This window comes from Falco cherrug, chromosome 11 (assembly GCF_023634085.1).
Source record: "Falco cherrug isolate bFalChe1 chromosome 11, bFalChe1.pri, whole genome shotgun sequence".
Lineage (NCBI taxonomy): Eukaryota > Metazoa > Chordata > Aves > Falconiformes > Falconidae > Falco > Falco cherrug.
Genome location: NC_073707.1, coordinates 27,272,815 through 27,286,820, shown reverse-complemented (window position 1 = coordinate 27,286,820; position 14,006 = coordinate 27,272,815). Strand labels below are relative to the sequence as shown.

The 14,006-nt window shown below is 42.7% G+C and overlaps 1 protein-coding gene across 3 annotated transcripts in view; it reads left to right on the top strand.

The window, feature by feature from the left end:
- The first annotated feature begins 2,438 nt into the window (after positions 1 to 2,438).
- Positions 2,439 to 14,006, top strand: part of NLGN1 (neuroligin 1) — a 328,188-nt gene continuing 316,620 nt past the window's right edge. For all 3 annotated transcript variants that reach the window (XM_027809645.2, XM_027809643.2, XM_055723666.1), the window contains exon 1: positions 2,439 to 3,016. The gene's annotated coding sequence lies outside the window, so the exon portion shown is untranslated. The remainder of the gene's footprint in view (positions 3,017 to 14,006) is intronic.

Genomic DNA, 14,006 nt, shown 5'->3' with positions numbered 1-14,006 from the left:
TTTGCATTCCTTTGATTTCAATAAAACTGTAATTTCTTGACGTGCAGCAGATTAAAACATATTTAGCAAAGCTCTAATCGACCCCAAGGTCTTCTCCCCCTTCTTTCAAATGAGTCCAAACACCCTTTATACATATCTATGTGTATATATACGTGTGTGCATGTGTATAAATAAACATGTATAGGCCACTCAGGTCTTCAAAGCAAGGACATACTGCATGAGGACTGAATCAGCATCAGGAACTATAGTAGTAGTACAGTAGTATCAGGCCTTAGGCAGTGCTACTAACCACATTTATCTTCAGACACAGCTATTACTATCACATGCCAGTATAGAGAGATTAGTCTTGTACTTTTGTTCTCCCAACTCTATATCCCTTTCTAGACCCACACAGCTTTCTGGAGTTGAAGACAAATCTTGTTGTCCCATATAAACCAGTACTCCCGGCATGTTTTGGATGAGAGGACAGCTGTTGTGCTACCAAGGTCCCTGGGTGAAATGTTGAAGCACGGAGGAGGGGAGCAGAGTGAAAGACATCGGGAAAGTCCTGGAAAGGGACCCCAACCTTGGGGACAGGCCAGACCAAAAGCAATGCTGTGTATGAACTGATATCACATATCACTGCTGTGAGAGGGAGTTAAGCAAAAACGTCATGTGCTCAGATAGCAACTTTGTGCCATTTCTGCACAAGTGAAGATGGGTCAGGATCAGGTGGAAGCTTGATGGCCAGAGGTGGGACTGTAACAAATTGGATGAAAATTATCAGCTCCCACCCCCCAAAAAACCCCAGTGGTAAAGGGATAAATGGGTAGGTTTTTCCCCATAGTTAGTAGGGGACAATATGCTTAAACGATGCTTGGAGCACTCCAGTGAGGTGTTCACATGATGGCTCAGAGAACCTGCGGAAGATACATATCCTCCTTGAAGGAGTGAGAAGAAAACTTTACACTCCTGGATGCCAATGGCTTATCAAGTGACAGTAAGGGTGCAGTTATTTTATGTCACCGTTATGTCTTGCTTTTCAGCACAAAAAACAACCCAAAGATAAAACTACTCCAGGGTTTTATGTGGATGAGGAATAGCAGAATAGCTCACCTGGTATTGCCCTCTTTGGTGATAGTTTTTAGGCTGTTGGTTGATCTGTGGCTGGTGGTAGGTGATTGATATTCATATGCCCATTTTCATTCTAGTTTTGAAGCCTTTTTTTCCCCTGTAGTGTTCCCTCAAGAATAACATAACAGCATGCATAAGATTGCTCTGTCAGCAAGGAGTATGTTCTGCCTTTTCCTCCCATATCCAAGAGCCATATGCTTTCAAGTGGCAGCAAAAGAGTTAATTTTCAGAGTACTAACTAAAGGACTTTGAAAATTAATCATGGGCTATAATAATTATTGATACTTAACAGGTGAAAAATGTGCCCAGGACACAATTATTCCAGTACGCAGGAACGTCACAGGATAAACTGCTGCCGTGTCATGTCCTTCCTGCCATGGCCGTTTAGATATAGATCCTCAGTGGGACTCGGAGACATGAACAGCCCAGCGTGGCTGGCACTGGCCTTGGCTCCGCTGGGATGTGCTCTCAGGTGACGGGTGTAAGATTCTATCAAATTATCGGGCACCTTCAGACCTCGCCTGGGGCTACACGCTTGGAAACATGAGTGGCTGTGCTGTGCTTGATTAGTGTCAATATTTGAAAACGAGGTGCATGTTCGCGCAACAAAATACAGATTTTTATCAGAATGTGAAGGGAAGTCTCCCCTAAAATAACAGGAGATGCTAATGAGCTGTCTGCAAGAGGCTTAACTCAGGATGCTTATAATCTTTTAGTGTGTGATTGTGGCTGTTCTTAAAAAAATGAATAGACCTTTCAGAATTCAAAGGGCTATTTTCCTTCCCCTTCTGATCCGGCCTTCCTTTCTCCCCGCATCCCCCGAGTTGTCAACTTTCATTCTCCACTGTGATCCTAGAAAGCACAAAGGCCGGGATCAGAGAATACTTTTTTCCTCAATTAAAGATAGAAAGTAGGCAATGAAAAATAATTAAAAATGATTTCAAGAAACAGCAGGAAAGAAGTCACGCATCTCTTGCGTGCAGACAGTGGCAGCCGGAGTGAGACCATGGCTTCTCGCCGAGTTTTCTGCCGGTGTGCAACGCTGGAGCGCTGCGCACAGGTACCCCTGGGGGAGCGCAGCAGCCCGCACGCCCGCAGGTGTGCACGGCACCCCCCCGGCAGCACCTCGCCCCCGCCCCGCACCCGGGTGCGTGCGCTTCGTGCGGCTGCGGGGACCCTCTCCCGGGGGGACACCCCCAAAGCTGCCTCGCTCCGGGGCCCCGGGAGGGTCCCCCGGAGGTGGGGCCGGGGCGGTGCGGAGCGGGGCCGGGGCTGCCCGCGCTGTTCGCCGCGCCGCCGCTGGGGGTATCTTTGTACCATTTTTCATCCAGCAGCAATTTGGAGTGGAACCGTGGAACAGGGGGAAAAGCAGGGTTCTCGGCGGATTGAGCGAGCCGCGCATCCAGCAGCCAAAAAAGATTCACACACACAGACACCCCCCCCCCCCTCCCCGCGCCCCCCGCACCCCCCCCCCCCCAACACCCCCGCACCCCTCGGGGCATCGCCGCGGCTCCGCGCTCGCCCGCCGGACATCGAGCGAAGGGGATTCATTCGTCTGGAGGGCAGTTTCGGATCGGGGGAGATCTATTGGATTAGTAGGATTATCTGCTTGCAGACGGAGAGAAGTAGCGTTTGATCATTTCTATTGCTTGCCTGATGGTCGGATTTAAATGGAGGTGGCTCGGCACGGATGAGGCTGAATTCCGGATGGGGATTTCCAGTCCCCCCCTCCCCTCGCCCCCATCCGAGGAAAAGGGAGAAAAATATATAAAAATCGCTGTAATTCGGAAGTGTCTGGGGCACGATTGAGAGCCCTCCAGCTTCGGCGGCTGGGGGAGCCGGAGGAGGCGAACCCAGCGAATTACAGTTTCAGCTGTGATTGCAGAAAAGCGGCCGTGAACTGGTAAATACTTTGATGCTCTCGGCGTGCGGGGCGAGCCCGAGCCGGGATGGAGGGGCGGCCGGGCCGGGCTGGGCTCAGCACCCCCGGCCCCGGGCTCAGCACCCCCGGCAGGGCAGGGGCCGGGCAGGGCGGCTGCGGGGCCGGGGCGCGGGGCTGAGCCCGGGGGCGCGTTGCGGTGCCGCTTTACGAGCCCGGTGCGGGTGCGTGTGCGGGTGTCGGCGGGCAGGGAGACGGTATTTAGCGGCTGCAAGCGGGGCTGGGGTGCGGGGCTGCGCGGGGGCTGCGGCGGCGAGCCCGAGCGGTGCCTCGGCGGCGCTGCGCGGAGGCAGGATCCGCTGCGGGGGGGCTGGGGGTTGGCTGCTCGCAGGGATTTACACCCGCACCCCCCGCATCTGCCCGCAGCGCGCCCCGCCCGCCGGCTCCTGCCCCCGCCGCCCCCCAGCGAACTTTTGCTGCCCCCGGGCGGGCCGGGGCCGGCGCTGGCCCCCGGTGCGGTGCGGAGCTGCTGCGCGCCCCGCTGCCTGCGCGCAGTGCCGTGCCTCTGCCCAGGCTGCCATGCCTGATGGAGGGCTTTTTTTTTTTTTTTTTTTTTTTTTTTTTTCCCTCCTCTCCTTCAGACATCTTCTCGCTTGGGTGTTAAGTACTGCTTTTTCTCATCTTCCTCGCCCCCCCGCGCTTTTTCCTGACGATCGCACCAGAGTCTCATCTTTGCTTGCTGAAGGAAAATCAATTTTCAACAGGTTTAATTAAAATTAATCAGTCAAATTACTTAATATTAATTGACTTATAATTAAAGCCAGAAAGAAGTTACCTTGGAATCAGGAGAGAGGATATTATCTCAAATCGTTTTAAGGATGCATATGGTTTCAGAACAATTATATTAAAATAATTGTTTAAATAAAACAAAACAGAGCTCGATTAAAGTGTTGCGTTCTTGCTGCTGCAGGTGACACAACCTGGGCAAGCTATTTTCTTCTGTAAATTTGCTGACCTTTTTAAGGAATATCATCTTAGTTTGACACTGGTTTTCCTTTCTGGAAGACCAGTTTGTTTTAGCTTTAACAACTGTGGTATTAAAAATCCAGCAGGATAAAATGGAAATATATCTTATAGGAGCTATAAATATCGAAGTGAATGTTTTTAGCACGTTTAGATGTTCTGTGAATTTGAAATGAAGCATATATATTTTTTTTCAGCATAAGTGTAAGAAATTGTTTTAGGAAATATTTTTTCCAGTACTGCCATCCAGTGTGGCAATATTTGCATTTATCCAGAGCCTTAGTGGGACCAAACCGTGCTGATAAATTCACAGAGATAATTCATATCTGAAACCATGTATTTCTGACAATGTTAAAAACAACTTTTTCATGCTCCTTTAAGACCTAGGTTGTTTTTCTAGTTTGTTTGCTTTTTTACAGTAGCAGCATTTTTGATGCATCTACAGATTATTGTTACTGGTGAAAGTGCATAGCTCTGAGCTCTGGGACCTTTTCTCCTACTTTTTTTCTGGGCTGGCTTAATTGAAGCAAAGGATACTTATGAAATTGCATGTACTTTATTACAGGCGCCTGACAAGTGAAAGACCCATGTATGACATAAATTAACATGAGAAAATAGAGCCCGTTATTCACAGGGCCCTGATTTTCAAAGATACTGATTTCCATTGACTGCACTGAGACTTGTGTGGGCTCAACAGCTGTAACACGCAGCCCACTTTTGCATCTTTGAAATTAGTTTTGCAGATTGGGAGCCAAAAGCTAAGTAGCCATGTTTGGAAAGACAGGTTGGGTGGCTTTTTTTTTTTTTTTTTCCTTTCCTCTTTTTCCCCTTCTATATTTCTGGTGCATGATGCAGGGTTAAAGGAGGCCGCTTCTTAGTTACTTCTGATAAATGACACTGGTTTTCTTAGAACTATGGCTACAGACTGCAGCAATGTTGCAAAAGCAGCTTTGCAGTAAATGGTTAGGGGGACCTTAGATACATGTGAAGAGATCCAATTTATTATTATATTTCATGTGTATCATATGCAGACTGGGGAAAGAAAAATGAGGCTGAGGATAATCATGCTAAGTGTGCTCGGAAGCAGGATCTGGCTGAACACCTCTGTTTGTGATTAACTGAAGTAGCAACGAAAGCCATCAGAGAGTGTACAGGCTGTTTAAGGCAGTAAGTTGCGTAGAAGCAAGGAGAAGAGCTGTCGTCCTGTCACTGCCTTGGTTATCTTACCCCTTTTTCTGCTGTAGGGTAAGAAGATCATATCCTTGCTGTTGATACTTAAACGTCCTTAACATTGTGGGTTTGCTCTGGATTATTTGGCTGGAGGTGGAGCAGTCTGCTGTGGAGGGTTATTTAAAGACTGGGACAGAGCTGTAGGCAGATAAATTGATTTGCAAGTGAACGGAAGATTTGAACGTGGTAATGGTGGTAGTGTCATTTTTTATCAGTTTGTATATTTACTATCCACTGGCATACACACAAGCATAAACCACTCTAATTGTTCAAATGGAGTCTGGGGAAAAGAGAAGAAAGCAGAGGCTTAGATATGGTCTCCATTCGTAATGGATTGGCTTGCCTCTCTTTATTAAAAGCAAATATACATTCCTTTCTAATAGAGACGTAGAGCTGTATTACAGATCCTTGGCTAGCTTTGAATTATTTGTTTGATGTCATATTTGTTATGTTTTTTTAATCACATGAAAAAGAAACTATTTAAAAATTAAATAGTGAAAAAGAAGGGCAAAAAGAGACAGACATTCTTTGAAAGCAAATAATGAAAAGACAACATTTTGCCAGACATTCAGTAGAAACCTTTGTGGATTTCTTTTAATAAAGGACCGGGCAGTAATCAATCTGATCCAGTAAACGATGAAATTTCTGATTAGTCCTAGATATCCATCCATGGTAAGTATAACAGGTAATGATAAAAATTAGATCCTGACTGATGAATAGAGGCTATTATAAAAGCATATTTCCATTACTGTAGCCCTGTTTCTGAGCCCTGCATCCTGAAGGAACGTATGCAGTCAGAGGAGGATGCCTGCCCTGCTACACGGCTGTTGCAGAGGAGTTTGTCTGAGAGGGAGGGAGGGAGGGAAAGAGGGAGTTAGGGGATGTGAAAAAAAAAAGAAGCTGATGGAGTAACTTCATCATGCGTCGCGCATTGCAAGCACATCCTGTAGTTTTAATGATAAATGATGACATTACGTCCCTCAGAATGACTATTGAATTATCACATTTACAAGGGGAAATTGTGTTGACTTCTTGGTGACTCAGCTCCATGTTTCCACCTGCCCCTGAAGACCCCACGTGTTTTCCAACAGACTTTGTTTTCATAATTACTAATTGCTCATTAATGATGCTATGTATTATCCAGGGGTAAAAAGTGACTAGTTGGCTACTTAGTACCATGTTCAAGTTTTTCTGCGCACCCACTCTGCAGTGCCACTGTTCACTAAAAAACCAAAGGTGGTGTGGAGGGACACCATCTCTGTGAAGCCATGGGGCGCAGTGTCTACTGTAAATATCCTTATGGCAATCAAGCCACATAAAGGTCTGGGCTGCATACATCAGTGTAAAATGTTTTTTCCACGGCTGTGCACAAGTAAAAGATGAGGCCATTAAAAAAAAAAGCAATTGGAGTTCCCTTTCCCCCATTTGTTGAATCTCCTGTTTTGTCCTCATAATATTTTCTGCATAATCAGGTTTAGTGCTGCCTTTGGGAAGTCTTTTACTTTCCACTGATGCTTGGTTAGGTCTCTTGCACCATATTAAAGGAGAATGTAATGCTTGGAAATTAGCAACACATGACTTTAAAATCATAAAAGTGGTCAAGGACACTTTACAAATACTATATTTCACTCATATTCCTTCAACCAAGCAGAGAACTTAAATGGAAATTTAAAAATATGTTTTTTAATTCTCCTCAATTGCATCCTGCCTAGAGATGCCACTAGCCCGCTTTTTGAACTGGTTCTGGGAATTTAAAGAGGGAAATACTTTTATGTTGTATTTTATACTTTGATTGAATTCCATCTTGTCTGAAGCTTTTAAGTTCAATATCTGAACTTAAAATCCTTCTTTAACTTCTGCCTTCCCAACCCCGTCCCCCAGCTTCCAAAAAAGTTCTTGAAAGCAGTAAAGTGTTATGTAGGCACATAGTGTTAGAAATACTCATGAGGAGAAAACGACAACTTCTTTAGAGGAAACCTTACTACATAGACATACTGAATATTTTGACATCCTCAAATCTGTGTAAAATAGGTGTTGGGGGATGGTGCTTTTGTTTCTTCAGCTGGTTTCACAAAGGTGGGTCACTTTGGTGGAGACCTGGGCACTGAGTAAGTTGCCACCAGACCTGGCTGCTGGGTTAGGAAACACTTCTGGGGCTGGAGGCTGGGTCAGCATCACCAGGATGTGACCACAGGGGGACCCGACACCAGTTGCTATAACTTAAATAAGTTTCTTTCTCACAGATAGTGGTAGAAAATGAAAACAGGACAAGGAGCTGAATAATAGGAGCTGCACATGAAGTCAGATGGAAAGAGTAAATCTTTGTAGACATTTAATGATGTTATATTCTAAGCTTTTTGGAAATTTTATTTGAATTTTTTTTACAACAGTAAATACAGCCTCTGCTATATCCTATTTCTATTTCATGTGAGAGAAAAATTCCCCGTCTATGGCACAACACTTTACTGCTACCATTACTGCAGACTTTATAGATCAGAGATGTGTCAGCATGTTAGCTTTAGCTGTAATGCTTTTTTTGTGTGAAACCTTATGGGCCTTGCAGCCACTTTCTCATACTGACACTCATAAAACGTTCAAGTTCTCATATTTATTATTTAATTTGCTTCCTATATAAAGCAACAGTGTTCTTTGATACATGAATGTGAAGCCAAAAATGACAGGCAGGCATGAATGGGACTAATGAGTTTTAATAGTGCACATATTAGAAACTGCTAAAGGAAGTTTAATTAAGAAAAACAAGTTAAGCATGAAATTCATTTTGGAACAAATACAAGTAAAGTCACAGATGTACAGAATGCTACATCACAGGAAACGGACTCTCAAGTTGATAGATCCCTATAATGCCAATATTGCACTTGAAATGTAGTGTGCACTCTGCAGTTCTGGAAAGCATGGCAACACAACTCAAGAGCACTTTCGAAGTTGAGTTAGACATGTCGGGTTTGTGATTAACAAATTATATTTATACCTCTGTGGCTTTTATGATGAGTTGGAATTTGATCTCAATTGCCCTGATGGAACTGAGACCAGAATCTGATCAGGCAAGGAAAACATTGGGTCTTTTTTGTGCCACAAGGAAGTTTGGGGGTTTCTTTTGTTGTTGTTTTTTTAAGAACTCATTTTATTGAAGAGCTGGTTATTGATCTAACTCCACAACAAGGGCTTTGTTTTTTGGAACTGTTATTGTATGGTATCCAGATAGAAAAACAATTCATAGACAAATGTGAGTTCATTCAAGCATCTTTGTTTTCAGACTTCTTTCTCCAGAAATGGTAATAACTCTATTTGAGCTGGTTTTAATTTTGAATTCCAAATGCCCCCAAAGTAGGAATAAAAAAACCTGGTATCTTTCTTATGAATCTGATATGAAAGCTTGCCTTAGGTGATGAACTAACGTTAAAAGCAGTATTATTGTTGATGTAATAATTGTAATAAAGGCAGTGAACAAAGTACAATTTACTTTTCTCATATGATTAACCCCAGCGCACCAAGGGTTACCCACAAATATATATCAGGTAATGAACTTAGTTACTAATTCTATAGCTATCACCTGCAAGAGACAACAAAAGAACACTTAGTTTCAAGGGCCTTTGGATGGGTTCTAGTATACTCTTGTTGGAGTGATCAGATGGGAAGCATGTGCATAGAGTGTTAATTGAAGCAAGTTAAATCCACTTGACTTTATGATATACAATATGCAGGTTTCAGTACTGAAGATCTGAAATTGGAAACATCAGGGATAATTTTTCCTCTGGTATGACCTCTGATTAACATGAGTTCAGTTGAATTTCTACAGTAGGTCAAAAAACCTTCATGTCCCAAAGCACACTGCACACATCAACAGAATCGCCATTTGATCGTTTGGCTGAATAGTTACAGTACTCAAAAGCAAGTATGATGTGTGGTCCATTTAAGAGTTAACCGTAAGCTGCTAAAAGGAATAAAGGTTCACTTCAGTGCCCATTATATTCCAAGCCAGTGCATCTGTCATTTTTAATTTAAATCTGTATTACTTAGCTGTCTAAAACTTTACACATAAGTGACAGAGTTACCCATTCTTTCTGTTATGGGTAAAATCACCATTTCGTTACCTACTTACTGTGCAAAATGTCAGACAGCTATAGTCCACGTTAAAAAATTGTAGCCAACTTCTGGTAATATAAACAATTACTTCAGCTAAGAAGTAGAACTGTTTTAAGAAAATGATTTATTGATACGCGTAAATGGAAGATGATGAGACTTAAGTGACCTTCTTCTTCTCATAGGTTTAATTTGTCTAATTCAAAAACAGCTTAACAGAAAATTATGATCAGAAGCCTTCCTATTTTGGCAAACTAAGTTGCAGAAATTATTTAAAGGGATCTTTTGATCATGAAAATGCTAATTAATAATGAGTTAGCATTAGTGAATGTTCCCACTAACAGGGAAGAACAAAAATATAGCGAAGCTGAGAACCGCATGATAATTTAAATGAGTCTTATAACACCTACTCAGTTCAATTCAATTTTTCACTGATTTGCACTACACTGCATTGAATAACATATTTAAATATTGTATTTTTTACTAATTTAGTTGTAAAGGTTTTATGTACCAAACATAACATTAAATAAAGGTAAATGTGAGACTGGCACTGAGGAGTCAATCTCTCTGACCTGGGAGTGATACATTTACACAGCTTGTAGCATCTGGAGATCCTCACCACTGGGATGTTTGTGGACCCATGTAGCATAACAGTTGTAATCTCATACTACTGTGGGGTGGGACCACAAGCCCATTAGAATAATGTCTTGGTCATACCTTTGCTGGTGGTCTCAGCAAAGGCTGTGCATCTCAGTAGGGTTGGATTTGTCGCTGCTTTCTGGAACTTCCAGACCTTCTCTCAGGTGGAGGAGATGCTGGCATGTGGGAGCTAACCAAACCCCACCAGAGCTGTACTCTTCTGAGGTGTATGTGTTCAGGATTGCAGTCCTCTTCCGTTATAATTTCATACACCTATTTTTTTAAATGCAGGTAGTTTATTTCTCGAACTAAATACACGTAAATCTCTTCTCTTCACCAAGTATTTATGGAAATACCCAAGAGCAGGGTCTGTTTCAAAATCTTTACTAATACATAGAAAATATGCTGTAGTTGACACAATGCTTCCCTTTGCTAACTTGAAACATGAAAGAAAAGATGGGGAGTTCTATGATGCATCTCTTGAGGATTTGTCTGATCGTGTTTACAATTGGCATGTCACACTGACCTAGTGTTCACCCTGGGTCAGAGTCTTTCCTTTAATGGCTTCTGTTCCACTGGCCACGTTCCTTTTTGGCATTGTAGTGTATTTTAGAACACGGATTTCTTTTTAAAGACACGAAACATCTTTAGGCTCTTCGTTCTAAGTAGAGACTGTTGTAAGTGAAAATGGATGCAAATGTAGTTGGTTCTGCAAAATAGCATTTATGTTTTGAAATGAAGTGGCATTGTGTGGCGTTCAACACTCTTACAATCACTTTCTATGAATATTTGTGCAATTGGGATTTACTAGCCAAACTGAGGTGGAAAGGAATTTTTCAGCATGAATATCAAATCACAGAGTATATCTTCAGCTAAAAAGAAAACAGCCGGTGGTGTAAAGATATCATAACAGTACCTTTTACATGTGCTGAAGCTGGAAAGTGGCCAGAAGTCTTGGGTGCCACTAAAGTTTTTAATAAGCCATTGGAGCTATTGCCAGGTGGTGCAGTTCAAGACATCCCTTGAGATCTGGAGCTCTGTGCACGAGTAACAAAGAGGAGTTTAGCTGCTGCAGTTTGCAGCAGATGTGACCTGTTGTGGGATGCCCTATGTCATTGGAAATGCAAAGATGCGCTGAAGTTATCTTGCATTGTTCGCTCCTCGGCATACTAAATGCCTCTCTAAGGTATGTCGGAATCTGAGCTATGAAGTAATTTAAATTCAGAAAGGAAGATAATAAAATAATAGATGATAGAAAAAGCCTCTACATAGTATAGTCTGTTCCAAAGACCATGAAAGACTTTATCAAATACCTTTTACAGTAGAATTCATTTGTGTTACCACAGGGAACAATTGTGATCCTCACATCTAGACAATAATAAAATCTGAAAATGTTTCTCCTCCTCCTGCTCAGATCCACAATATTTTGACGCTGAACTTGTCCCGAATTGATCATCATTACTTTTTAGTTTACTCTCCTGCCCGTCTTCCTGATCATTCCTGCTCCTGTTTATTGCTTCTCTTTCTTTCCATTGATTCCCGTTGAGGCAAGTCAGATACCAAGGGAAAGCCCTACGCGGATCACTTACTGGAGGACTAAGGAAAATTTTGTTTAACATTGTCTCAACAAGTAAGACAAGTTCGAGGCCAACTTGCCTGCTTGCCTTTCCACCTAGTGCTCAAAATAAAATTTTGGCATTAAACTCTCAAGATTTTTGATGAATCTCAGGTTTTTTATTTGTTTGTGTTTGTAATCTTACAGCTTCAGAGCAGGCTTGAATGTTTGACCCCTCAGTCTCAAAAAACACCTCCCCCCACACACCCCCACCCCCACCCCCCCGTTACTTAGTTGTGTAAAAAGAAAGGCTGGGGGGGGGGGGCGGGAAATCCAAAATTCAAGTTGCAAATACAATGAAAATCTGTTGATTCCAATTCTTCAAGTGCTTTTCAATTTACTGCCCTGTATAACCTATAAACCCAACCACTGAAGCTAGCTGCTGCCTGATAGTTAATTTTTTAGGAATAGCCAAACACAGCATTGAGTTCTTACCTTTTTAGCCTCCTGTCTCAGTCGTAGAGTAAAAGCACCTCTCCTATGATACAGGCTGAGAGAGCTGGGGTGCTTCAGCCTGGAGAAGAGAAGGCTCTGGGGAGACCTTGGTGCAGCCTTTTAATACCTGGAGGGGCCAGCAAGAGAGCTGGAGAGGGGCTCTTTACAAGGGCGTGTGGTGATAGGACAAGGGGTGATGGCTTAAGGCTGAAAAAGAATACATATAGATTAGATATAAGGAAGAAACTTTTTACCCTGAGGGTGGGAGGCGCTGGCCCAGGCTGCCCAGAGCAGCTGTGGGTGCCCCGTCCCTGGCAGGGCTCAAGGCCAGGCTGGACGGGGCTGGGGGCAACCTGGGCTGGGGGGAGGTGGCCCTGCCCGGGGCAGGGGGCTGGAGCTAGGTGGGCTTTAAGGGCCCTGCCAACCCAGACCAGTCTGTGATTCTATGAAAACCTTCTCCATGGGAGGCAAACCAGAACTTTAGATCACAGCAGAGCTGTTCAGCTGCAATGACAAAACAGCTAATAGACAAGCTTAAAACTATAGCTCAGCTCTAGGATTTGGGTCGAATTTATATTTACATTGAATTTACCACTTTAGGTATCAAAAGCGTATTAAAAAGTTGTCTTGGATCTGAAAACAGGTCTAAGTTTTTTTGAGTGAAAGTGTTAAGTGAGTTATTAGTAGTATCTTGGTAATTTTCCCCATTGAACCAGCTCAGCAGCTTGAAATGAAAAGGATGCTATTTGGCACAGCTATGTTGAATTTTGTTTGTCCTCAGACCTTCCCCAGACAATGTAAATTAGCAGGAGGTCTACTTAAGATTAAGTTCTCACTATTTACAAAGTTGAGAAAGAAAAGAGAGTACAGATTTCCATTCCTGACAGAAAAAAACGAAACCAAACAACAAACCCCTGTGGATTTTAAGACCTTGTGGAAAAGGTTTAAATCTGTGGAGGTTTTTGACTACCACTAAGGAATAATCTACCATCTTTCCATGACTTATTGTACATCAACTCAGAAAAGCAAAGTTGTACTAGGTGCCTTCTGCTCTGGCACCTGCTTATGTACTCCGCCTTTACTATTTCGCAAGTAATATCCTACTCTCTTCAAAATTTGAGATGCAACAAAGCAACAGTCTTCCCAAAGGCAATTGTCTGCATGCCATTCTGTGTAAGTTTATTGAACTACATGCAAACACGTACATCAAGTTTGGGGAATTATTTTCTGCAGCTAAATTGGTGTGTTTCCAGCAAATGGTGAGAATCTGAAGCTGGAGAATAAAGGATATAAGCTTGTTTGTTAATGCAGTTTCACAGTGAAGGTGTTAGAATTAGCAGAGAAAGAAAGGGAGAGAGAAAATTGCGGAAAAGCTTCATCTATCTCCTTATTGCCTCCTGAGATAGATTGTTCAGAGCTAAAGGAACACTAGACATGAACCAAATCTCCTGCTGTCCTATATAGCTTTTACAATCTCCTTTTTAATAACCCAAACTGCAGGGTAGTCTGACTATTAGACAAGCCGTTCTTTTGAATTCTCTCTACAATGTGTATAGACATGATAAAAAAAAAAAAAACAATTCTCATTAAAGCTGCCAATGCTGTTTCAAAAGCAGGTGGTTTAAAATGTTTCCTATACAAAGCAAAACACATTTCTTGTGCATTATACACTGCTTAATAGGGAGTGTAAGATCACACTGCTATGTTGTGTATAACACTGCATCTTAAATAATAGGATTTTGTAAGTCGTGTTGGAAATATGTTTAACATGAATATGGAAGATATAATGATATGCACTGAGCAATTTTCAGAAGTGCTGGAACACAGCCTTGTGTGACAACCTCTGAGCGAAAGTAGTTGAAAATAAGATCTGGAATTTGAGATTATACAGTCTCTGATCCTAACATTTTTTTTTCTAGGATATTGTTCAGTCAGCGTGTGGGTATATAAAAGATAAGATTTCTACTGCCC